Below are 24,830 nucleotides of genomic sequence, written 5' to 3' on the forward strand. Positions count from 1 at the left end.
ATAAAAATTACAAAAAAATTTGTCTTTAAAATATAGTTAATATCTGTTACCATACATAGTTATAGAATTTTTGTGTGATGAGAACTTTTAAGGTTTACACTTTTAGCAACGTTCAAATATGCAATACAGTATTATTAATTATAGTTGACATGCTGTACATTGCATCCCAAAGACTTTTATTGTATAACTAGAAGTTTGTACTTTTGATTCCCTTCATACATTTCACCTATCCTCAGCCCCCACTGCCTCTGGCGACCATCAACCTGTTCAAACTATTCTTAATGAGTATTTTACAAAGAAATAAGACATTTAATTCTCATAGTTTCCAATGTCTTAAATTACATATACATACTAAATATTAGTTTTAGCAATTTTTCATTTCCTTTTACATATATAAATGACAGTAAAATTTTTTAACAAAAAATGTTTTAAAGTCACAGAACAACTGTAATTTTTCCATTAAGATCAGTTTTAGCTTACAAGGTCATTTTTGCACAATCCTGAATTAACATACAAAGTAAGGACTATTTGTATAAGGATTAGAGAGAAAGATATAAAACTGCTATCATTCTCAGATAACATGATTATGCATAGGGAAAATTTTTAAGATAAATTAGAATTTAAAATGTCCAGAAGACTGCTAAATACAAAATCAAAATTCAAAACTCTATATATGATCAAAAGTTAAAAAGTGAATTTCTTAAAAGACAATCACCATCATTTATAACAAAGGTCTAAAATTCCAAAATATAAAATGATATAAAGATAAAGTTTATGTGTAACTTATTTGGCAGCAAAACCTGTCCTGAACTGAAATGAAACTATTTACAGTTTTTACGTCTCAGACACTATGGGGGATATACTATATGGTACATGCACTGTATAACCTTTCTAAAATCCAAATTTTGAATTCTGATATACATCTGGCCTAATGAGTTTCAGATAAGAAACTATGTTCCTATAGCATCAAAAAACACATTAAGCACCTAATATTAAATTTAACAAAAATGTTCAAACCCTCTATTGAGAAAATTATAAAATTTTATTGAAAGACATTAAAGAATACCTTAAAAATGGAGAGACACGCCAACTTGATTCGACATCTCATTTTATAGAGCTGTCAGTTCCTTCCCAACTGATCTAAAAATAAATGCAATCAACCAAAATCTCAACTGGTATTTTAGCAAAACTTGACAAGTGATTGTAAAATTTGTATGAAAGTGCAAAGGGCCACGAGTAGTCAAAACAGAGAAGAACAATATAAAAGAAATTCCTATACCAGATATCAAAATTCATTGGAAAGCTGTATGAATTAAGACAGTGTAGTGCTCATGTAGGTATGAAAGACCAATAAAACAGAAAAAAAAAAATCCTAGAAACAGACACACAGATATATGACAAAAGTGGCTCTGCAGATTAATACAAAAAGGGCTAATTTCAATAAATGATGCCAGCCTAACTGGGTATCCACATGTAAAAAAATGAAACTGGACCTCTTCTTCATACCATATACTAAATCAATTCCAGATAAATTATGAATCTAAAAAACTAAACAGATCTAAATGTATTATAAAGAAGATATCGGAGAACGTCTTTCGTATAATGGAAAATAACCATAAAACAAAATATTAATAAATTCAACTATCTTAAAATGAAGAACTTATTTTAAAAAGCAACTCTATATTAAAAGAGACCATGGGTCACTTGCATTTCTGTATTTCTTCTTGTAAGCAGAAGCAATGACTGCCTTTATTCCAAACTATCTTTTCAAGGATGTCAGTATAACAAACAGCATTGAAGGATAAAAGTGTCTCCCTATGAAGCAAAAGGCAAGTGTGATTACTGTCAAGCACAATAAAGATAATGGCTCTCTCCAGGACAATGGTCAGATTTGTTTACTGTACATTTTAAAAGACTGAGGTTCCCTAAGCTAGGGATTCCTCTCCTATAACGCAACCCACTGTGGCATTTGGCCTTCTTTGCATTTCCCTGTGGAAACTGGGGCTTAGGGAACTAGCATGCTGTCACTCTGGCTATCGCTATTGCCATGAGTAATAAAGTCAAAGTCCTCTACATCTGACCAGGAGTCTTGTTTCTTATTCGAACATCTAAGGAATGTCTTAGCTTGTAAGGAGGGTAAAATCTAGACCCTTCACAATTCTTGACTACTATTTTAAGAGTGAATTAAAAAGAAAATAACAAAAAAACAACCAACTGAATGGGAGAAGATATTTGCAAATAACACTTCTGATAAGGAATTAATATCCAAAATCTACAAAGAACTCATACAACTCAACAAGAAAAGCAAATAATCCAATTAAAAAATGGGCAGAGGGCCTGAACAGACACTTCCCCCGAGCAGGCAGACAAATGGCCGACAGACATATGAAAAGATGCTCAATTTCACTAGCTATTAGGGAAATGCAAATCAAAACCGCAATATCACTTCACACCTGTTAGAATGGCTATCACCAATAATACAAGTAATGACAAGTTTTGGAGAGGTTGTGGGGGAAAAGGAATCCTAATACACTGCTGGTGGGAATGTAAACTGGTACAGTTACTATGGAAAACAGTGGAGGTTTATTGGAGGTTCCTCAAAAAATTAAGAAAAGAATTACCATATGACCCAACAATCTCTCTTCTGGGTATTTACCTAAAAAATTTGAAAACATTTATCCATAAAGATCTATGCACCCCAATGTTCACTGCAGCATTATTCACGGTGACCAAGACAAGATGACAACTGAAATGCCTTTTGATAGATGACTGGATAAAGAAGCTGTGGTATATATATACAGTGGTATATATATATATATACAGCCATTAGAAAAGATGAAATACTGCCATTTGCAACAACATGAATGGCTCTTGAGATTATCATGCTAAGCGAAATGTCAGACAGAAAAAGTTGAGCAAGACAGAGACTCATTAACATGGACAACCAAAGGGAAAAGCGGGGAGGTAGATAAGGGCAAAGGTCAAATATATGGTGACAGAAGGAAATTAGACTTTGGGTGTGAACACACAATGCAATATACACATGACATATTACTGAATTGCACACTTGATATCTATATAATTTTATTAACCAATGCCATTGCAGTAATTTAATTTAAAATTAAAATAAGTAAATGTTTATGTGCATAGAATATAAGAGCAAATGAAAATATTACCAGAAAAAAATAAGAAAAAAGTAAAATCCACACAATGGAAGACAATATTTTAACCCATGTTACCAAGTGTTTTATTTCAAATATACACAGAACTCCTATATATAAGAAAAAGAAATACAAATTAATGGGAAAAGGGTTAAATACTTGAAAAGGGTCTTCACAAAAGAAGATATAACCAAATGGTTAAAAAACACTTTAAAAAGTTTTTAATTTCATTAATAATAGGTGAAATACAACTAAAAACAAATTATATAATTTCATACCTACCAGATTGGAAAATAATCTGACAATATTAAGCATGCTGACCATGTACAATGTAAGAATTCTCACACACTCCTGGTATAGTGTAAATTGCTACAACCACTTTGGGAAATTATATAGTAAAATTTAAGACACATTTAATCCTATGATTCTGCAATTCTACTCTTAATACATGACATAAAAACTCATGCATATGTGCAACAGGAGACATGTATGTAAATGATCATAGCAACGTTTTTCATAAAAACCAATAAATGAAAACAACTCAAATGTCTATTAACAGTAGAATGAATAAACTGTGGTATACATACACAACAGAAAACTATACAGCAATGAAAATGAACAAATTATAAAAATGAAAGAATGAAAGGGTAAACATAGAGTGATTTAAGGGATCTGCAATACATATAAACAACAAAGAAGTTGTATCTGAGATATATAAATAACACTTAAAATTAAGAAAAGAGAAAAATGGGCAGGAAACTTGAACTGATGATTCACAAAAGATTTCTAAATGACCAATAACCATATGACAAGAGAAGAGGCTCAATCTCATCAGTAATCAGGAAATGCTAAGTAAAACCACAAAGATTTTCCATTTCATACCCATTTAAGTTTCCCACAAAATAAACCTTAAAAGGGAAGTTAAGTTGTTATTGAAAATTAAATATCTTCTACAGTTTAGTTTGGGAGTTTAGTTTATATATACAAGATAATATTTTGCTAATATTTTAGTGCCCTTCACTTTTGCTTTTCTTTTTTAAAACTCCCATTGAAAAAAATATTGTTTTGCTGTATAGATCTTCTGACTTTTTTTTATATCCTCAGATGTTTTATTATATCCACTTCTTGTCTTTTTTATTCTATAAAGTTTATTCAATTTATAGCAACATAAAATAGCTTGAATCTTATAAACATGATGATGATTGACATAAGACTCAAAGACTACATCACTGTGATCCACTTACATAATGTTTGAAAATGGGATTAACTACACTATATTCTTTAAGGATGCATATGTAGTTATAAAGAAAAGCAATGATTATCATGTGTCAGAACAGTAGTTACCTCTGGAAGCAAGTAAAGAAGGTATAATAAAATGGACACACAGGGAGGTTCCAGGGTGCTGGAAATTTTTCTATTTCTTTATGTAGATGGCAGTTACATGGGAATTTGTTTCATAATTATATATTTAGTATACATTTCTATTCTTGGTGTTTTTTATTTACTTCTTTAATGTTTCACAATTTTAAAAAATTCCTGAAATGACTGGACCATCAAATCACTAGAGCTTAGATAGAATATATAAATTTATGCTTATACACTTATAATATGATAAATAGGAAGAATCCTATTTCTTATAGTATTTTCCCAATTCTTTATTCCACTGATATATACACAGTAAAAGCTTAACTCTGAAGATAATTTACACAACAGTACCAAATCACAAGGTCACATGAATCACTTAAATAGATTACCTTATAATAATACTAGAGAATTTTAAGAATATAGGCTAGTATCATAAAACTTTAAAAAGATGCAGAAGGTTAATATTCAACATATATATCAAATTTTACTTCTATGAATCAGATTAAGTCACTAAAAGGCTCTATTCAGGAGTGAATGCGAATACTATTCGTTTTCATAAGCAAGTAGTCATCACTCTATCGAGTTTTCTGGGCAACCTGCCAATTAATATATAAGTTAAATTTTCTATTTGTTTAATTACTCCTTCCTATCTTGGTTACCAGATTCACCAACCATTTATGTAATTAAAGGAATTAATCAGCTAAATTACCTACAACTTTTATTGTTCTCTTAAAACACTGACCTAACATATAGATAAAATAATTCTTCCAGATAAAAAAACTATTTCTGTATTTTTTAAATCAAATGTGTCAGAGACTGTTAGCTTTACTAGTATCCATGTTCTTCTCCTCTTCGAGGCATACACATTGATGAGATTTTTCCAGCTTCCAATGGGATGTGAAAAGAAGTAATGTGTATTATATTCAGGCCCAACAAGACCTCCCATGTGCAATCTTTTTCCTGCTTCCCCTTCTGCTAACTAGATGCAGAGGATCCACCCAGCAGAGGGCCTGATGACCTAAAGAATCTTGGAGCCTCAAGATTAAAGGTGCCTGGATCACTAAATCATCACGTGAAAGCTATTCAACAAATTCCTGCAATAAAGTGTTAAGTGAATGAGAAATAAATTTCTTTTCGATAAGACTCAGTGATTTTCTGGTTGTTAGTTAAAGCAATTAGCCTATCCTGATGAACACAGAACATTTACCAGTGAGAGTTATCAATAATTCTTTCTGTTTCTAAATTTGTTCTGATTGATATATTCAGGGCCTGCCACTATCCTGTATGTCACCTTTGTGTGACTCAAAGATCATTTTAGTATACAAATTAGGAAAAGGCAACCTCCTCTGAGAGGACCCAACTCTATAAGAAATAGCTTGGCAAGGCATCCTTATCTGTATGAATGAAAGGTGTCCCATTCTCCAAGGGACTATGATGACAAGGCATTCAGCTTGATGAGAAAAACCAGGACTGGATTTCAGTTTCCTATTGAACCTTAGCTTATTAGCAAAGGCACAAACTGTACAATCATTCTAGAAGGCCCTAGACATGCCTTTCTACTATTCTTTTTCCTGCAATGGGAACATGGTGTTCCTAAAGTATACATATATGACATTTTCTATATCAACTATAATTCAGCAAAAAGACATCAATTTTTTGGCATATATGCCAGGTAATTTTTAGTTTAAAAAAATAATGCTTAAAATAAAACATTTACATTTAAGTAGTCAAATTATTCTTTCATTTCAATAAATTTTAAGAAGATACCCAGATTGTTTTTCAAAAAACAAAAAGTAAACATTGAGTTTCTCATTCTCTTAAGTAAAATCCATTGCAAGAAAAGTATAGACATACTTTTCACTGTTATTAATTTAAAATTACCCCAAGTTCCAGTTTTCCTTACACTGTGTAAAATTAAGGCTAAGGATAACTAATGTGAAGAATGGTGGAAGGAATCCCAGCCTGGCCAAGCCCAAGATATTTGAGCTATAGCACTACTTGCTCAAGAAAATCAATTAACTAGGAGCTGAGGCTGCTCATATGAATAGTAAAAGAGTTGCAATGGATGTCTCCAATATCTCCTGTTACAAATTTCAGTCCAACCTATGGAGATTCAACCAAAGGGATGCAATTATTGTGAGAATTAAACTGAGCCCATGAAATGCCTAGCACAGTAACTGGGACACAGTACGTACTGAATAAGTATCTCTTCTTTCTTAAGCTTAACTATAAAATCCTATGACTACTGCCTCTATTATAAGTGTTGAATTCATTAACTAAAACAAAACAAAACAATACTTCCAAAGTCATTTCCAAATCTTAATTACAAGATTCTACCAACCTACAATAACAGAATCCAAACTGTCTTTTAGAGATTAGCACATATGTATTAGAGATATACATTAAAACTAGGCAAGTGGTGGGAAAACATTGTGTATAAAACAAACAATGCATATATTATAGACAAAAGTAATTTTCTAGTATATATAAAAATATTCTAAAACAAAAGATGAGAAGGAAAGTAAAAAAAGACCTCTTGCCTAAATTCTTGCAATTGAGAAGCACCTATGAATTGATTTGAAAAAGAAAAACTATTAAAAAAAAAAGTATATGAATAACCAGTAAGGAAAATGCATTGTGAACAACTTCAAACATAGGAATATGCATAAACACCAGTATTCAGAAAAACGAAACTTAAAATTAGATATTTTTGGTCGAGCTTGGCAAAAAAAAAAAAAAAAAAAACAACATCCACTCTGGATACCTCTCTTATTCCCTGCTTCACTTACAGCCATTTCACTGACCCCCTGCCCACCCATTAGTCACTTAGCAGCCATCTAGGTTATCAGATCGACTTTTGTGGTTGTGCAGTGCTTGTGTTCAAGAAATGCTTATTTTACTTAATAATGGCCCCAAAGCTCAAAAGTAGTGATATTGACAATTCAGATATGCCAAAGAGAAGCCAGAAAGTGTTTCCTTTAAGTGAAAAGGTAAAAATTTTTGATTTAAGAAAAAAAAATAGGATGCTGAGGTTGCTAAGATTTATGGTAAGAATGAATTTTCTATCTGTGAAACTGAGAAGGAAAAAGAAATTAGTGCTAGTTTTCTGAGAGATACCACATCCACATAACTTTTAATATGGTATAATTATTCTATTTTATTATTAGTTATTATTTAATGTTACTGTACACATCACATATGTAATAGTAGTTCCCCCTCATCTGTGGGAGACACGTTTTAAGTCCCCAGTGGATGCCTGAAATTGCAGATAGTACCAAACCTTATAAAAACTGGTTTTTTTTCCCCTATACATACGTATCTTTTCAGTTAAACACTTTGTGGCTTCTCTTTGGCATATCCAAATTGCTAGCATCACAACTCTTGCATTTGGGGGCCATTATGAAGTAAAATAAGGGTTACTTGAACACAAGTGCTGCGATACCACGGTAGTCAATCTAACAACCAGATGGCTACTAAGTGGGGGCGGGTAGTGGATACCGAGGAGAAACATTGGACAAAGGGATGATTTATGTCCTGGAAGGGACAGAGCAGGACTGTATGAGATTTCATCATGCCACTCAGAACAGCGCAATTTAAAACTTAAGTATTGTTTATTTCTGCAATTTTCCATTTAATATTTTCAGACCACATTTGACTGCAGATAACTGAAAACATGGAAAGCGAATCACAGATAGGAGGGGATCACTGTATAGGGAAAAACATAATATATACAGGGCTTGGTATCTGTGGTTTCAGGAATCCACTGGGGGTCTTGGAACATATCCATTACAGATAAGGGGGGACTACCTGTAAATTGTTAATGTAAATACAAATTGCTGTAGCATTTAAATTTTTTTTACCTATTAGAAAAATATGTTAATTGTTTTACCTATTAGTATCTGTTAAAAATTTTAATGCAGATATGCTTTGTTGCCAGGAAGTCATTTTCAGAATTATTAAAATAAAAGCACAAGTATAACAAGCTAAACAAACATGTTCACTGCAGTTGTTTTCAACAACTTAAAATCAATATGAATCAATCAATGTGGATATTAAATAATTTACAACCATAATATGAACTATGATACTGTCAATAAAATTGAGATCTTTATTCATTTGAGGAAAATATCGATGACAAAAATACTATTAAATATGAAAGACAAGATTTAGAATAAGTTTAAGTATGATCCTACTTTTTTATAAAGGATAAAAAAACTACATATTAAATGAGCACACATAAAAGGAATCTTTTCCTTTTATGTGTGCTCATTTAATATGTAAAGATACTAAACATAAAAGAGCAAATTTGAAAAGCAATAAAAGACAATTAATTTTATGTACCTCTGTAATATTTGACTTGTTAAACACACAATTTTTAATTTAAAAAAATCTTATGAAACAGTCAAAATGTCTGACATACCCAAATAATAGAGGAAAAAAGTTGTTAGCTCCATTGTTTTTACTGTATATTATCCAAGGTTATAAAAAAAGAATACGGTTGTCTATAATATTTAAGGGCATGATATACACTTGAAATTATATTGTGAATAAATGTAACTATAAGAAGAAACAGAATATAAGCAATCTTCTTATATTCTGCTTTGAATTCATATCTTCAGATACGACAAAAATATCAGCCATTGACAGTACCTATTCATTGCCAAAGATAATGCAAAATGTCCTGAAATGAAGTACTAAGCCATGATGTATAAACATATCTTTAAAACTGTTCAATGATTTCTAGTGGCAAATATTTTTGTAACTTCTTCTATAAATAGAAATGAACTGTTTTCTTTTCACCTGACATTAATGTGATACCAACAAGTACTTTGTAGGACTATGCTTATCAAAATGCCATAAAATGCACTGATTCTTTTATCACATGCAAAGCATTGTATCTCTCAGAATTCACTCAGTATTTGTTAAATGACTGTATATACAAATGACACTGTGACAATGATGTTGTCATCTCATTTCAGCTTGACAACTGTTAGTTATTGATTAACCCCCCTATGTAGAGGAGGAAACAGTTTAAATAACTTATTTAGGGTGATTGTGTTAACAAATGATAGACCCAGAATTAGAATTCCAATGGTCTTATTCCATTATTTCTTTACATTGTACATATAGCCTGTGAAAATATCAGCTATTTCCAAGAAAAAAAAAGCTGAAAGTGAAAAAGAAAATCATAAGAGATGAGGAGGAACAGAAAAACATAATAGAAAGAAGAAAACCTGACAATAGTAACAAGTCAAATTGTAGAAAGTATTGACTCAAAGCATTTGAGGCACAGCTAGAGCAGCAGGATATATGTGTATCTAGTTTAGTAACTACAGTTTCTTTAATCGAGAGATGATTTCTCATTTCATGCCATGTACCTCAACATATACGAGACACAAAATTTACCTATGATCTCCCTTTAGCCAGAGTTTATGATGGTTTATTATTGGCTTATTTTGTTATTTACAAGTAAAAGGCATTTCAGAGACGATTTTCCACAAACTAAATAACTTAGTTAACTGTGTATGCATTGCTACTGCTGAATTAATGCTAAGAACTCCAAAAATGCCAATGGCTTACTTAAATGCTAATTTCTTACTCATGAATTCAGATTGACTGGAGCATCTCTGCTTCAGGTGGTTGGTCAAGTTCAGTTCTCTTTCACTTGTATTTCATTCTGGGACCCAGTCTGAAGGGGCAGTAATCACCTAGAGCAAGCTCTTCTTACGGTAAATGGCAGAACAGGTTGCTGGAAGAAACTTGCCAGGTCTCTTAAAGTCTCATCTCAGAAATGGCCTACTGTGACTTCCATCTCCATTTTATTGGCCCAAGTAACCCATATGACCAAGTCCAAAGACAGTGAGTCAGGAATGTATATTTCACCCCCCAAAAGAAAGGATGAGGAAAGATTAGTTTATGAGTAATAATTCAATATACCATAAACTCTAAGAAAAATTTCTAGAAATTTTTCATGTGTTCAATAACAAACATGCAAACAGCAAAGTGTTGATCAAGTAATTCATTCCTATCAAATTCTCACATGAATAAGAGCTAAGAGGAACAGTAAATATGTGAATGACAGAATCAACATACAAAAACTTCTCAATATACTGGTACAGTGGCTGAACTCAATACAATGGAAACTCATAGGAGTAAAAGCTCTACTGTGGGTTCAGTACAGGATGGAGATGATGTGATTTAATGGCAAGCTATGTAAAAGACTTAGTGGTTTTGAGTTTAAGCTCAATAAGAGGCACTGTGATATAGCTACCTAAAAAGGTAATGCAACTTAGCCTATATTAACAGTAATAATAACATCATTGAGTGACCGGTACATATGAAGTCTATAGTAAAACTTTAAAAAATAAAAGCATAAACAGTCTGCTCTACTCTGAGCCAATCACATCCATAGGATTATTAAACTGGCTTCTGATCTGAGTATCAATATTTGAGGAAATAATGACAGAAAACTAGATAGGTAAAAGGTTTAAAACAATCGCATAGGTCTTTCAAGTATGTACTGGATAAACTACAGAAGCCTAAGACTGGGAAGACTGGGAGTGGGATATAGACGAACAAGCATAAAAGTTATCTTCAAATTCCTAAAAGGCTATCATGTACCCAGAAAGGTTACTTCGAAGAGAATATTTTTGCTCGATATTAGTAAGAACATTTTAATTAGAAGACGAATGCCTTGAGAAATAGTGGAGTTTGCTGAAATTTCTTTTAAATCTCTCCTCCAATTCTCATCAACATACCTCTGAGTTTGGTTTCTCTGAATGTTATTAAAAAACATAGGAACAGTTTAGGATATATTATCTCATGTGTGTAGCACTGTTGTTAATCAAATCTATATTAGGTAAGTTAACAGAATTAACAGAAGCAAAATTATTTGTCACATTAAATTTTTTATTGATATACACAGTGTTTAGAGTGTTGTTAAATGGGAGTTATAATTTCATTCAATTTTGTGTGTAGTCAATGACGAAAAAAGTTATGACTATAATAGCAAATCTGTATAATAGGCTAGAAGATAATTTTAAGTAACAATATCTACAGTTCTAATTTTTTTCTTTTTCCTTATGTATGACTGTTCTATTTACTGAAATGTAATTTATCTGTTTAATTAAAAATTTTAAGCTTGTATTTTGCCTTTTTAATTTCATTTTCCAGTAATTCATTTTTATTGTACTTTACAAAAGTGTCCATCCGCAAATTATTAGGGAAAAAAAAGTCCTCACAACAGGTATTTCAAGAAGCACAACTCTAATGCGCAAGATGGCAAATTACATGCAGCTGTCTGTTTCTCTAAATAAAGTTTGATTGGAACACAATCACATCTATTTGTTTACCAACTGTCTGTTGCTACTTTCACTCTACAACAACAAAATTGAGTAAGTGTGGCAGAGATCATATGGCACTCAAAGCCTAAAATATTTACCGTTACTTTGCAAAAATTGTTCACCATCCTTTGCTCTAGATGACTGAACTTAACATTTTCCTTCCCCAATTATTAAAAAAAACCCAAAGATATCACTGGGGCTCAGGATGCTTAAGATGATTAGATATTCCTACCTGCAGACAGAGGGCTAGAAGAATTGAAGTTCAGACACTAAAATTTAGGTACTACCATTGATAGGGAATTAAAGGCATGTAAACCCCTTTTTACATGATCTATCTCTTGGTATTCAGAATTCTAATTTGTGTATCTAATTTAGATTTACAAGACTTAAAATCTGTTCTAGATAGGGGAAGATGCACTTGGTTGGAAGACCAAAAAGAATCTTTCAAGCCAGATACATAATAAGAGTTTCAACTACAAGTGCATGTGTGTATGCATGCATATGTGCTAAGCAGAGAGAAAAGGACCTTCTCTGGCTATAATTTTGATATAACTGCACTTGCAACACTTTTGAAAAATGATATCCTATAGATCTCAAAAAACAACAATGAAAACAGTAGAAAACATCATTTGAGTTTGATGTGCTTTAGATTTTATTTGCAACTTGGAATCCAATCTTAAAATGACATGATAAATTTATAATGGTTATATAATTCAATGTCCATGGTTCAATTATTTTAAAATAATAAAATTATTTTTGTAAAAATGTATGACCAGACTAGGTCATTATATTCTTTTATGGGCTGGAAAGCAAAGTCTATAAAATGGAAGGATATCCTGTTATTCTGAGAACAATGGCTCGCTATTACACACCTCTCGAACAATTTTCTATTATGATTTTTTGAATTCCATTAGAATATACATCACATATAATGAATACAAATTCTTGAAAGCTGCTGAAAAATATAAGTTGGGACTTGTTTTAAAAACTTTCAACTTTATAACAATAAATAGTGCCCAGAATATTTTGAATATTGATATCAAAGAGTTAATATGTCAACAAGTATTTGAGTTCTTCCTTTCGAGAAGTTATGAGCCACAAGGAATTATGAGATATAATTCCTGGCTGCAAGCAGTTCATAATCTAGTTGAGGTCTTCTACATAGTTAAAAGTAAAGCAATGCTTCTAGTGTCTAATGGTATGAAAGAATTTGTCTTTGAAATTCATATCGGCAATCATATTCTAAAGCATTGCAAACGTAGGGGAAAATGCTGCAATTACGTAAGACATAAAATATTTTCAAGAATTGTTTAAAAGGACTATTAAATACCTTTTTTTAAAAAAAAAAAAAGTACAAACTAAAAAGGAAGCAATCTAATTTTGAGCATTAACAATGAGAGGCTTAGTAATAGAATTAACTACAGTGAGTTCAGTCCAAAATTAAAATAAAGCACATAAACAGAGATGAAAAAGCATTAAAACATCAACTCTGAATGAAATTAAAAGGGAAGAAAATAGACTTTTCAAAGTATACTCGCAGAATTTAGAAGGAAGTGTCCTGATGTCTTCAGTTTATTTTGAAATGCACTAAAAATAAAATAGATTAATGAATGGTAGAACGATCAACAGATATATGATAAAACAAGTATACTAAATAGTAATGGTAGAGTATAGGTGGATATGTAGGTGTTAACTGTCATATTCTTTCAATTTTGCTCTATGTTTAGATACATTCAGAAATAGTAGCAAAAAGTATATTAACATTTTAACATCCTTTCAATATGACATCAGTTGAAGAATTTAATGAGTACAATATTATTTGGCTACAAAATAAAGAATTTTATTCACAATTCTACTTTATTAAAATTCACAACTTTATTCATAATTCACAAGAAAATTGTATGAGCAATGTTATTCACAAAAACAAATCAAATAATTTGAATTACCAACACAGAAACACAGAACTAATTAACAGCACACATATAATGTAAAATTAAACAGGAGAAAGGGGGATATTCTCGTTAATTTTGCACTAATCATTTTTAAGGAATCAGAGAAAATATTGTAAAAAGCAGAGGAGGTACTTAGGTAACTGGCATCCAGGCTTTTAGAATCCTCAGAATTCCAGAACTGTTCTAGGCCTAAAAGTCAATATTCTCTAAAAAAAACTCTTTAGTAGCAAAGAAGCAGTTGCTCTCTTTCTGAAACCTGGGACATAAATTTTAAATCCCAATTAAAAACCACCTCTAAAACACTCAGTTTCCCCTGCTCTTGTTTTCAGTTAGTTCTAATTTCACTACACTACAACTGGATTTTTAGTACGTACGTACTTACACACGTACACACACACAGTCCTGTTCATCTTAGAATCTCCATTCATTTATTCTGCTCTGAAGTATCTGTCCATGAGAAAGCATAAGAAACAAAGACAAATAACAACCTTACTACTATTATTATTTTTATTATTATTATTTTACAGACTGGTAAACTGAAGCAAAGAGTGGTTAAAGTAAACTAGCCAAGATTTCACAGTTAATAAATAGCAGAGCTAGGATTCAAACCATATTCTTAACCATCAGGCTATACTCTCTATTTAGAAAATTCTTATCCTCCAGAGACCCATTTTTAGCAAAGAGCCAAGATTTCTAAATCACAAATTTAAAAATGGGCCTCAGTGTTTATGAACTGAGCCAAGCAGGGCAAAGGAGGCCTCAGTGTTTAAGAACTGATATGTCTTATTCCCACAGCAATTGATACTGAATACTTTATCCAGTCTTCTTTAATCATTCATTACTGTTATGGATTATTTCTCTTTGCTTATAATTTTGCTGCATATAATTGTGATTTAAAAACTACTTCATTTTGCCTTATACTATACTCATTTGCACATGTATTCTACTTGATTTAAACCCTTTGAGGACAAGAATCAAGTTTTATTTATCTTTGCATCTATCTCAAAAAAATTGATTTAAGAAACCACTTGCTCATACTATTTAACAATTCATTGAGTTCTAATGTTTAAGTCACTAAAAAAATTATCTGAAATAATAACCCCTTATTAAAATAATTGTTAAGAACATTAATAAAAATTCATTTAAAATGAATGTTCCTTGAATCAATGATGTTTGGTTTACATTTATTAGTGTATGAAAACTAAGAGTATAATTCTGCTGTGACATATATATGTACATATAAAATGCTTTAAAAACTGAAGAAAGTAAATGTCATTAAACAGATACAGAGATTAATCCCACTGCAAGAAATATATATAGTTTTTGCAAACTATTTAAATGTAAGCTTCATTAAATAATTAATTTCTGAGAATATAGAAGAGTAATTTACAACACATGAGCTACCTATGGCTCTCAATTATTGGTTAAAAGACATGCTTTGATTTCTTTCTAGCAAAACCATTTTCTCAGCTTAAGAACATTTTACTGATTCCTACACTGAATTATAATTTCCAACACAGCAGACATGAAAAGAGCATTCTTCATTTCATGCACTAAATGTTATTTAAACACTTGTGATGTGCCAGATATTGTACTAAGTGCCAGAAATAAATTACAAGGGAAATATAATCCCTGTATTCGAGGACTTTATAGGTGGAGAAGTGATGTGTGGATGCTATCATGGAATGTTTCCTGGATAGTGTTACGGTTTCCTCTTTTAAAGTAAAAGCATTAGATTACCTCCTCCTTTTTCAGAAAAGTCATGAGGCAAGCCAACTTAGAGAATTAGAAAGGGCAACGGCTTAGGCTAGAGTAATATTGGCTTACAGAATAAAATTTCTGTTCATTATTTTTTCCTATACACCATAAAGGTTAGATGGAGTTTTATTTATTTTGAAGTTATGTTTGAGATAGGCTGATTTAAAATATAGGCTATGTGGCTTATCCAAAATTCACTTTGGCAGGTTGTAGGGAATGCATCAAAGAGATAGCCAGTCCTAGTAGGGAATAACTGATTCTCAGATACAACAAAGAGACCTATGTGATTGTTAATGGTAAATGACATAACATACATATTAATAGAAAAAAACGTGATTTCAGGTATGAATCCCAAATTCAAATCACCTGAACTGATGATTTAAAGTGCAGAAACTTCTCTCACATGGACAACACTATAAACCAGTGCTCTAATGAGAAGCATTAAATATACATTTATTTAATGATAGATAATGATTCTCCTAGGCAAAACCAGGTGAACTAGCTTTACTTGTTTATAGGTCTATTTTTCCATTAAATTAAGACTCAATCAAAGATAGTAACCATGTCCTTTTTGTTTTTAAGAATGTAATTTAACATTAATAATTAAATTCCATCACACAGTATCCAATGCAATATTTTTCCTTTTAATAAATACAAATGTATAAAAATGCTTCATTTTGCAGACTGTGTCTCTATCAGATTATATAATATCCTAGAATACATGCCCTCCTTTATAATTCTAAAGCTTAAACTATGTATATTATCAACTAAATTATTTACTCATATATACCATTTTTATCTACATTATAAACTCTTTTATAACATATTTATAGTTTTTATCTTTCCCAATTAAAATGTTACTTTTCATTACTAATACAAAAATATTTACATCTAAAAAGGAAATAACCTAATTATTATTAATGATAACCTCACCACCTAACAGTGCCTACCACATGTTAGGTTCTCAGTGTTAGCTTTAACTACACTGTTAATAAACATTATTTAGATAGGGAGTTGGAGTAGCTGCACCCTTATGCTTTTGATCCCTGCAGTGTTTCAATATTTATTCTGAAATGTTGTAAATCCCCCAAAACATCTATAATCAAACATAAGCGCAAAATTACCATGCTTAGGACTATGTCATCTCCTCCCACAAAGATAAATAATAGATTTTATGTTATCTATGACCTACCATCATAAATAGAATAGATAATGCCTCACCAATTACACTAGTCTTCACTGGCGTCATTCCATTTTCTGGGTTCTTTTAAAAAGTAGCCACTGATGATTTTTGAATGGCCTATTTAAATCTATTAATAAACAAGAATGGATATTCTAATCATTCTTATTCTCTAGACATAACTAAGTTCCTGGAACTTTCATGAGAAATTTCTGGTACTTCCTGGTTTCAGCTATTCAACAATCCCACAGGAATAGAATGACACAATTTGGTTCTAGATTCTGGCTTCTGGCTAAAAAGAAGAAATATAAACAAATACTAACATTATATAGAACAGCTTTTGGGAAAGGTTGGCACATTTAATAGGACATAATTTTTATTTTTCAAGATTACATAAAAGTAAATTGTGAGTTAAAAAAAGAAAATCAATAAATAACAGAACTGATCTCTGTAAGTACACAGAGAGAGAGCGATAAAAGAAAGCACAGGCTATAAAACACTGATGAAAGCAACTGAAGATACATGTTAATGGAAAGATATTCAATATTCATGGACTGGAAAAATTAATATTTTTTAAATGTCCACACTATCCAAAGCAATCTACAGATTCAATGCAATCCTTTTCAAAATTTCAATGACATTTTTCACAGACAAAAAAAAAATTCTAAAATCTGCATGAAACCACAAAAGATGCTGACTAGCCAAAGCAATCTTGAACTGGAGGCATCATATTCCCTTATTTCAAAATACATTACAAAGCTACAGTAATCAAAATAGAATGGCATAAAAAAAGAAACATACACAAACAGAAAAGAATAGAGAGCCCAGAAATAAACCCACATATAGTCAAATAATTTTTGATAAAAGTGCCAAGAACACACAGTGGGGACCACATAGTCTCTTCGATAAATGGTGTTAGGGAAACTGGATATCCACAAGAATAAAAGTGGACTCCTTTTTCTTACACTATCTACAAAAAAGCAAGTCAAAAGGTATTAAAGACCTAAATGTAAGACCTGAAAACATAAAACTATAAGAAAACACAGGGGAAAAGCTCCTTGACAGTGGCCTTGACCGTAATTTTTTGACTATGACACCTAAAGCTTAGGAAACAAAAAAAAAAACTAAACAGATGGGATAGCATCAAACTAAAAAGACTCTATACAGTAAAGGAAACAATCAACAAAATCAAAAGCAACCTGTAGATTGAAAGAAAATATTTGCAAACCACATATCTGATAAGGGGTTAATATCCAAAAGTATAAGGAACTCATACAACTCAATAGCAAAAAAAAAAAAAAAAAAATCATACAATCTGATTTTTTAAAAATGGGCAAAGGACCTGAACAGACATTTTTCCATACAAATGGTCAAAAGATATATGAAAAGGCACTCAATATTACTAATCGTCATGGAAATAAAACCAAACCACAATGAAGTATCGCCTCACACCTCTTAGAATGGCTATTATCAAAAAGATAAAAGAAAACAAGTGTTGGTAATGTTGAAGTGTTGGTTGGTGAAGAAAAGGAAGAAAAGGAAATACATCTAAACCGTTGGTGGGAGTGTAAACTGGTACAGTCATTATGGAAAACAATAGCAGGTTCCTCAAAAACTTTAAACTACCATGTGATCCAGCAAACCCTTTTTGGGGTAACCTAAAGGAAATGATATCACTACCTTAAGAGATATCTACAGTCTCATGTTCATTGTAGCATTACTGACAACAGCCAAGATGATATGGAAACAATATTAGGGTACATTAATGAATGAATGCATAAATTGTGGTATGGTGTGTGTGTACGTGTGTGTGCGTAAAACTTACATGTAAATAGAAATATATATGTATATACTACTCATCCTTAAAAAAGGAGATCTTGCCATTTGTGATGACATGGATGAACCAAAGGAACATTATGCTAAGTGAAATAAGTGAGACACAGAAAGAAAAATATTGCATAATCTCACTTATATGTGGACTCTAAAAAAGTGGAATACACAGAAGCAGAAAACAGAACTTTATTTACCAGGAGTGAGAAGGTAGGAGAAATGGAAAGGTGTTGGTCCAAGGATACAAAGTTGTGGTTATGTAGGATGAGTAAGTCCAAATACCTAATGTATAGCATGATGATTCTCGTTAATGACACTGTATTGTATATGGGAAAAGATGCTAAGGGAGTAGATTTTAGGTGCTCTCCCCACCTCCCACCTCCCAAAAGGTAACTATTTGAGTAGATGGACATGTTCATTAGCTTGACTGTAGTAATCATTTCACTATGTATATCAAAACATCACGTTGTACACCTTAAATATATAATTTAATTTTTAAAACTAAATAAATAAACCTATTAATAAAAAAGGATATTTTATACTATAAAGTCATTTTCTTCTTTTTTATATTAATTTCTAAGGTCTTCTAAGATTAAAAAGTTGTAAGGGAGGTTACACAAAGCATTGTCAGGTAACAGCAAACCATCAACACCACACTTCAAATTAGAAACATAAATGCCAGATATTATCATCCCTAAAAATGAAGCATGCTACTCCAGTTTTGCCTTCTAAGTTTAGGTTGCTGAAGGTCAACCAGTATGTTTCCTCCTCTTTCCATGATAAGAGAAGCAAAACTAGCTTTTAGTCTATGAAAATTCAAGTTTTTCACATCCTAGTATAAAATGAAGTCCTGAGAATCTAATCAATGATGAATTTTATTAAAAATTTTCTTTTTTAACTCTCAACACTATCAAAATTCTGGAGATTTGGTAGTATTGATTCACTTTCCAACACAATAAAAACCCACAGTTAAAGAAATGACTAACAATGGGTTTAGCATACTCTCAAGTAATCCTTGACTAATGAGAGAAATTTTAATAAATTAGCCACTTGTACCAAAACTTTGTTTATAGCCACAGAAATCCTACCCTAAAGTCAACAGTAAGTACCTTTTTTTACATAATCATCAATACATCCTCAGATATTCCTATTTTAACAAAGAAAATTATACATTATTTTGGTATATCCACTATCCTTACTAAGTTTCTTTTTACTTTTTTTAAATTTATTTTTATTTTTATTTCTTTTTTAGGCGAGGCAACCCTTGGTTGACCTCACAGATTGCAAAGACCTTGTCAGCTTACAATCTTTTATTTTAAATTTTTTTTACGCCTACAGTACTTGGTCTTTCTAGGTGGTCTTCCATTCAAGTACTAACCAGGCTTGACCCTGCTTAGCTTCTGAGATATCAGACGGGATTAAGCTTGTTCAGGGTAGACTAAAAGTTTCTTTTTGAAAACTGTGTGAAATATACCTCAAAGATGACCTAACACCACTAGAAGCCTAGCCCTAATCTCTATGTCTGTGTTACTGAAAAGTTACTTCTTTTATGATAAATTCATTAAATAACTGCAAATGTAACCACTAGTTTAAAGTTAAACCTTATTTCACTTAGCATAACACTTTTTCAAAAAAGAATTTTAAACAAATGTCTAATTGTACCAGATTTAGTCATTCATGAAGTGGAGGCACTATCCATGTCTTCATAGCTGCATATTTCTAAGTATTGTCTGTCACCAGCAAATTCAAACATAGTATCCGAAGAACTCATGATTTATTTAAAGACATCTTATATCATTTCATTTCATTCTTTCTAATACCAAGAATGTGGAACAATACCTAGGATAGAAAAGTTTTTACTCAGTTTGTGTTCTTTTTGTGCTCTTACTCAGAAGCAATGAATACATTTCAGTCAGTGTATTCCAGGAGAAATAATCAACAATACACCAAATAATGCCCAAGCCAAAGAGAGGTAGCTATAAAGACTCTCTAAGAAAGACTTTGAGTGAAAAAAAAAAATCAAATAAATTAATTTTTTAAATAAATTCATGTTTTAATGCACTGTATGTCCACCTGCCCTACTCAAAATATATGAGATTTAAAAATAAAAATAAAAAGAGGAAACCAGTAAGATAAAGATGTGCATTAAAATAAGGTAACTATCTCCCTGAATCAGAAAAGTAAAGCTGTGATGAGGGCTGAAGTCAGAAACACATAAGACTATAGGTTAAAAAGAAGGCAATGGGGTCTACAGCCATGCTACCCTGAACAAGCCCAATTCTGTCTGATCTCGGAAGCTAAGCAGGGTCAGGCCTGGTTAGTACTTGGATGGGAGACCACCTAGGAAGACCAGGTGCTGTAGGCATTAAAAAATAAAAAAATAAGGGATCGTAAGCTGACAAGGTCCTTGCAATCTGTAAGGTCAACCAAGGGTTGCATCACCTGAAAAAAAAAAAAAGGCAATAGGAAGAGGATTCTGGTAAAATGGTGCAATAGGAGGTACCAGGAATCTGTCTACCAACCTCAACAACAATTGCTCTGACAGAATCTGTGTGCTATAACTATTTTGGAACTCTGAAGACTGACGAAAGATTGCAACTTCCAAATGGAGACCTGGATGGATAAATCACAGTTAATTTACATCAATTTCAGCTCTTACCACAGCAGTTATACATACTCGACTCTCAGTCGCAAGACAGGTAGCTGTATACATGTTCCTGGAGCAGCCTGCACATAGTTTGTGGGAACCCAGTGGGGCAAAAAGGACCCTGTCCTCCAAATATCAGGGATCTTTGTTCTGAATGCTACTTCTGATCACAGAGGTGCACACAAAGAGGCAGGCAGCCATTGCTGTTGCAGCTCCCCCTACTGTTGCAAGCCCCTCCTCATTCAGGTGAAGTGACTTGCAGGTAATTTAAAGGATTTTTCCTCCCCCTTTATTTTCTGCTTTTTTCACTTTCAGAAACTAGCTAATAAATACCAGAACATTCAACAACTATATATAGGAAAATTTTTAAAGTTACCATGAATGCGCAGAGTAAAGGCTCAGAAAAAACTGAAGAGGTCTTAAGTTTACACCTCAGGTTGATCTTCAGCACACAGACACACAACATAAATGAATGAATGAATGAATGAACACCCTGCCTGAGGAAGGGTGAAAATCTGATTTCCATAATTAACACATTACTAAATTCAAATGTCTAGTGTTCAACAAAATATCACGGGGCACACAAAGAAACATGAAAGTATGGCTTATTCAAAGGAAAAAAAAATCAAAACTGTCCTTGGAAAAAGACCTTATAACAGATAATCTGTCTTACAGATTCCCAAAGAACTAAACTGTCTTACAGATTCTCAAAGAACTAAGGAAAAGATGTGGATAAAGTCAAAATAACACATGAACAAATGGAAATATCAATAAGAAATAGAAAACATAAAAAGAACCCCTCCCCCCCCCAAAAAAATTCGAAAGCTGAAAAGTCAAGTGAAATGAAAATGTCCCCAGAGGAATTCAATAGCAAATTTGGACAGGCAAAAATATCAGTGAATTTGAAGATAAGGCAATGGAAATTACTAAGCTTGAGGATGAGAAAAAAAAATATTGATGCAAAGCAAATAGAATCTAAAAACCTGTGTGATGCTATGAAGTGAATCAACATATGCACTGTGGGAGTCTTAGAAGAAAAAGAAAGAAGCAGAGAGATATTACAAAGAAAGAATGCCTAAAAGCCTCCCAAATTTGATAAATGACATAAATATCTAAGAAGCTCAATGAATTCCAAGTAGGATGAATTCAAAGAGATTCAGAGCGAGATATGTTATCATCGAACTGTCAAAAACAAAGGTAAAGAGAGAATCTTGAAAACAATAAAAGTGAACTGTCATATATAAGCAATCTTCAATAAGATAACAAGTTTCTTATCAGAAACTTTGGAGGCTAGAAAACAGTGGGTACATATATTCAAATTGCTAAAAAACAAACAAAAAAACCTAAAAAGCAAAAAAATACCATCAACCAAGAATTCTATATCCAGCAAAACTGTCCTTCAAAAATGAGGAAGAAACTAAAAAATTCCCAGGTAAACAAAAGCTGAGCGAGTTTGTAAACACTAAAACTGCCCTGGAAGAAATGTTCGTGGGAGTCCAGAAGGATGAAAGAAAAGGACACTAGACACCAACTTAAAGCCTTAAGGAGACATAAAGATCTCAACAAAGATAACTAAACTTTTTGTTTTATGCATAATTTAAGAGTAATATATTTAAAGAAAAATAAATCATTAATGTAAAAGCAAATAATACTGTAACTTTGGTTTGTAACTCCGAGTCTTTTTTTCAACATAATTTAAAAGATTAACACATTTAAAACAATTACTAGTTTTATGTTTGGGGGCATACGATGTATAAAGATGTCATTTTGGGACATCAACACAGAGAGGTGGGAATGGAGCCTTCAAAGAGCAAAGTTTTTCTATGTTATTAAAGTTATGCAGGTATAAATTCAAATTAGTTTTATAACTTCAGGATATTAAATGTAATTACTTGTGAGCTGCAAAGAAATAGCTATAGAATATATATACAATGAAATTATAAAGTAATTTAAACATTTTAATACAAAAATTCGACTGAACACAAAAGAGTAATGAAGGAAATAAAAGAAAAGAAAGCTATAAGGCATATAGAAAACAAAGAGCACAATGACAGAATAAGACCTTCTGTATCAGTAATTACTTTACAGATAAATGTTACAGACAAGTAGGAATCCAATCAAGATGGCGATATAGGTAAATGCTGAGCTCAATCCTCCCAAAACCACCTCAAAATTGCAACTAGTTGAGTGATGTCACAAACATGACAGAGTGAAAGATATCCGCAGATCTGTCCCCTTGAAACAACAATAAGCTGAACATCTAAAACTCAACAAAACACCCCAAAACACCCAAACTGAACACCGGCACATCTGAGCATGAGATCTGTGCATAAGAGATACCACAGGTCAGAACCCTAGGTGTTGGGCGGTGGACTTGGAGAAACAAAGAAGCTGCCTCTCACAGTGAGAGCTCCCTGTAGAAAGGGGGTAGGAGGGAGAAGATGCAGCAGGTTCCCCAAACAGCCCTGCCTAGGAGAGTTGTGAGCTCCACGCAGCTGATGATAGGGCCCAGGCATCAGGGCAGAAAGCAGAGAAGTGGGGACGGCAGAGAAACAACAGTTGGTTTTTACCAACCGCAGCTACGAAACCAAAGCTGAGACACAGCCCCCATCCCCTATCCCGGAGGGCCCCTCCACCCATAACCTACGAGATCGAACACCACGGAACCCCAGTGGAATCTGAGCAAATGCTACCGAAACTGTTGCTAAAACTGACAGGTACTGAGACTGAGAGTAGCAAGCATGATTAAACATCTATAAGAAAAAAAAAAAAGGCATTATTAAGGCTTTATATAAAGCAAGAATCCAAGAGGCTTTTCTTTTGGTTTCCAGTAGGAGAGTTTAGCTAGATACATTATTCTAGGCTGCCTTCTTTGCAACAGGCTAGAGAGACCTTTATATAATAAATCTTCTGGTGGGGGGGCCGCGGGGGGAAGCGGAATACACTTCCATTAATGCCCAGGAGGAGAAACACCATGAACAACCAAGGTGACAAGGCATCTCAGAAAGAAAGAGAAAAATCTCCAGAAAATAAGTTTACAGACATAGAAATATGTGACTTAAATAACAGAGAATTCAGAATGGTACTTCTGAAAAAACACAGTGAGTTCTGAAATGAGTCATATCAATAATTTCGAGAATTGAAAAAACAACTATACGAGAATGAGGAGACTGAAACTCACAAAAAGAAATGAACAGACCTTCTGGAGATAAAAAAAACACACTTCAAGAGTTGAAAAATGAAATAGCAAGCTTGAGAAATAGAGTCTACCAAATAGAGGAAAGGATAAGTGATATCGAAGACAGAAATCTAGAAATAAATAAGAAGGAAGAAGAGAGAAACCAAAGAATGAAAAATAATAAAAAAGAAATTCAAGAACTAGTTGATACCATCAGGAGAGGAAACATAAGAATAATGGGCAAGGAAAAGGAGCAGGGACTAGAAAGCATTTTCAGACAAACAGTGGATGAGAATTTCCCAAATCTAAGGAATGAGCTGGAGCTTGGAATTCAAGAAGTCAAAAGAACACCCAATTATCTCAACCCAAAAAGGCCTTCACCAAGACACATTGTATTAAAATTATCAAAAATCAAT

At 32.4% G+C, this 24,830-nt stretch overlaps 1 protein-coding gene and 1 pseudogene across 2 annotated transcripts in view; one reads left to right on the forward strand and one right to left on the reverse strand.

The window, feature by feature from the left end:
- The window catches only part of LOC102880739 (F-BAR and double SH3 domains protein 2), a 143,337-nt gene that overhangs the window by 40,010 nt on the left and 78,497 nt on the right, over window positions 1-24,830 (reverse strand). The window lies entirely within an intron of this gene.
- Window positions 20,836-20,954, forward strand: LOC112474659 (annotated as a pseudogene).

Source organism: Pteropus alecto, unplaced genomic scaffold (genome assembly GCF_000325575.1).
Source record: "Pteropus alecto unplaced genomic scaffold, ASM32557v1 scaffold7, whole genome shotgun sequence".
NCBI lineage: Eukaryota > Metazoa > Chordata > Mammalia > Chiroptera > Pteropodidae > Pteropus > Pteropus alecto.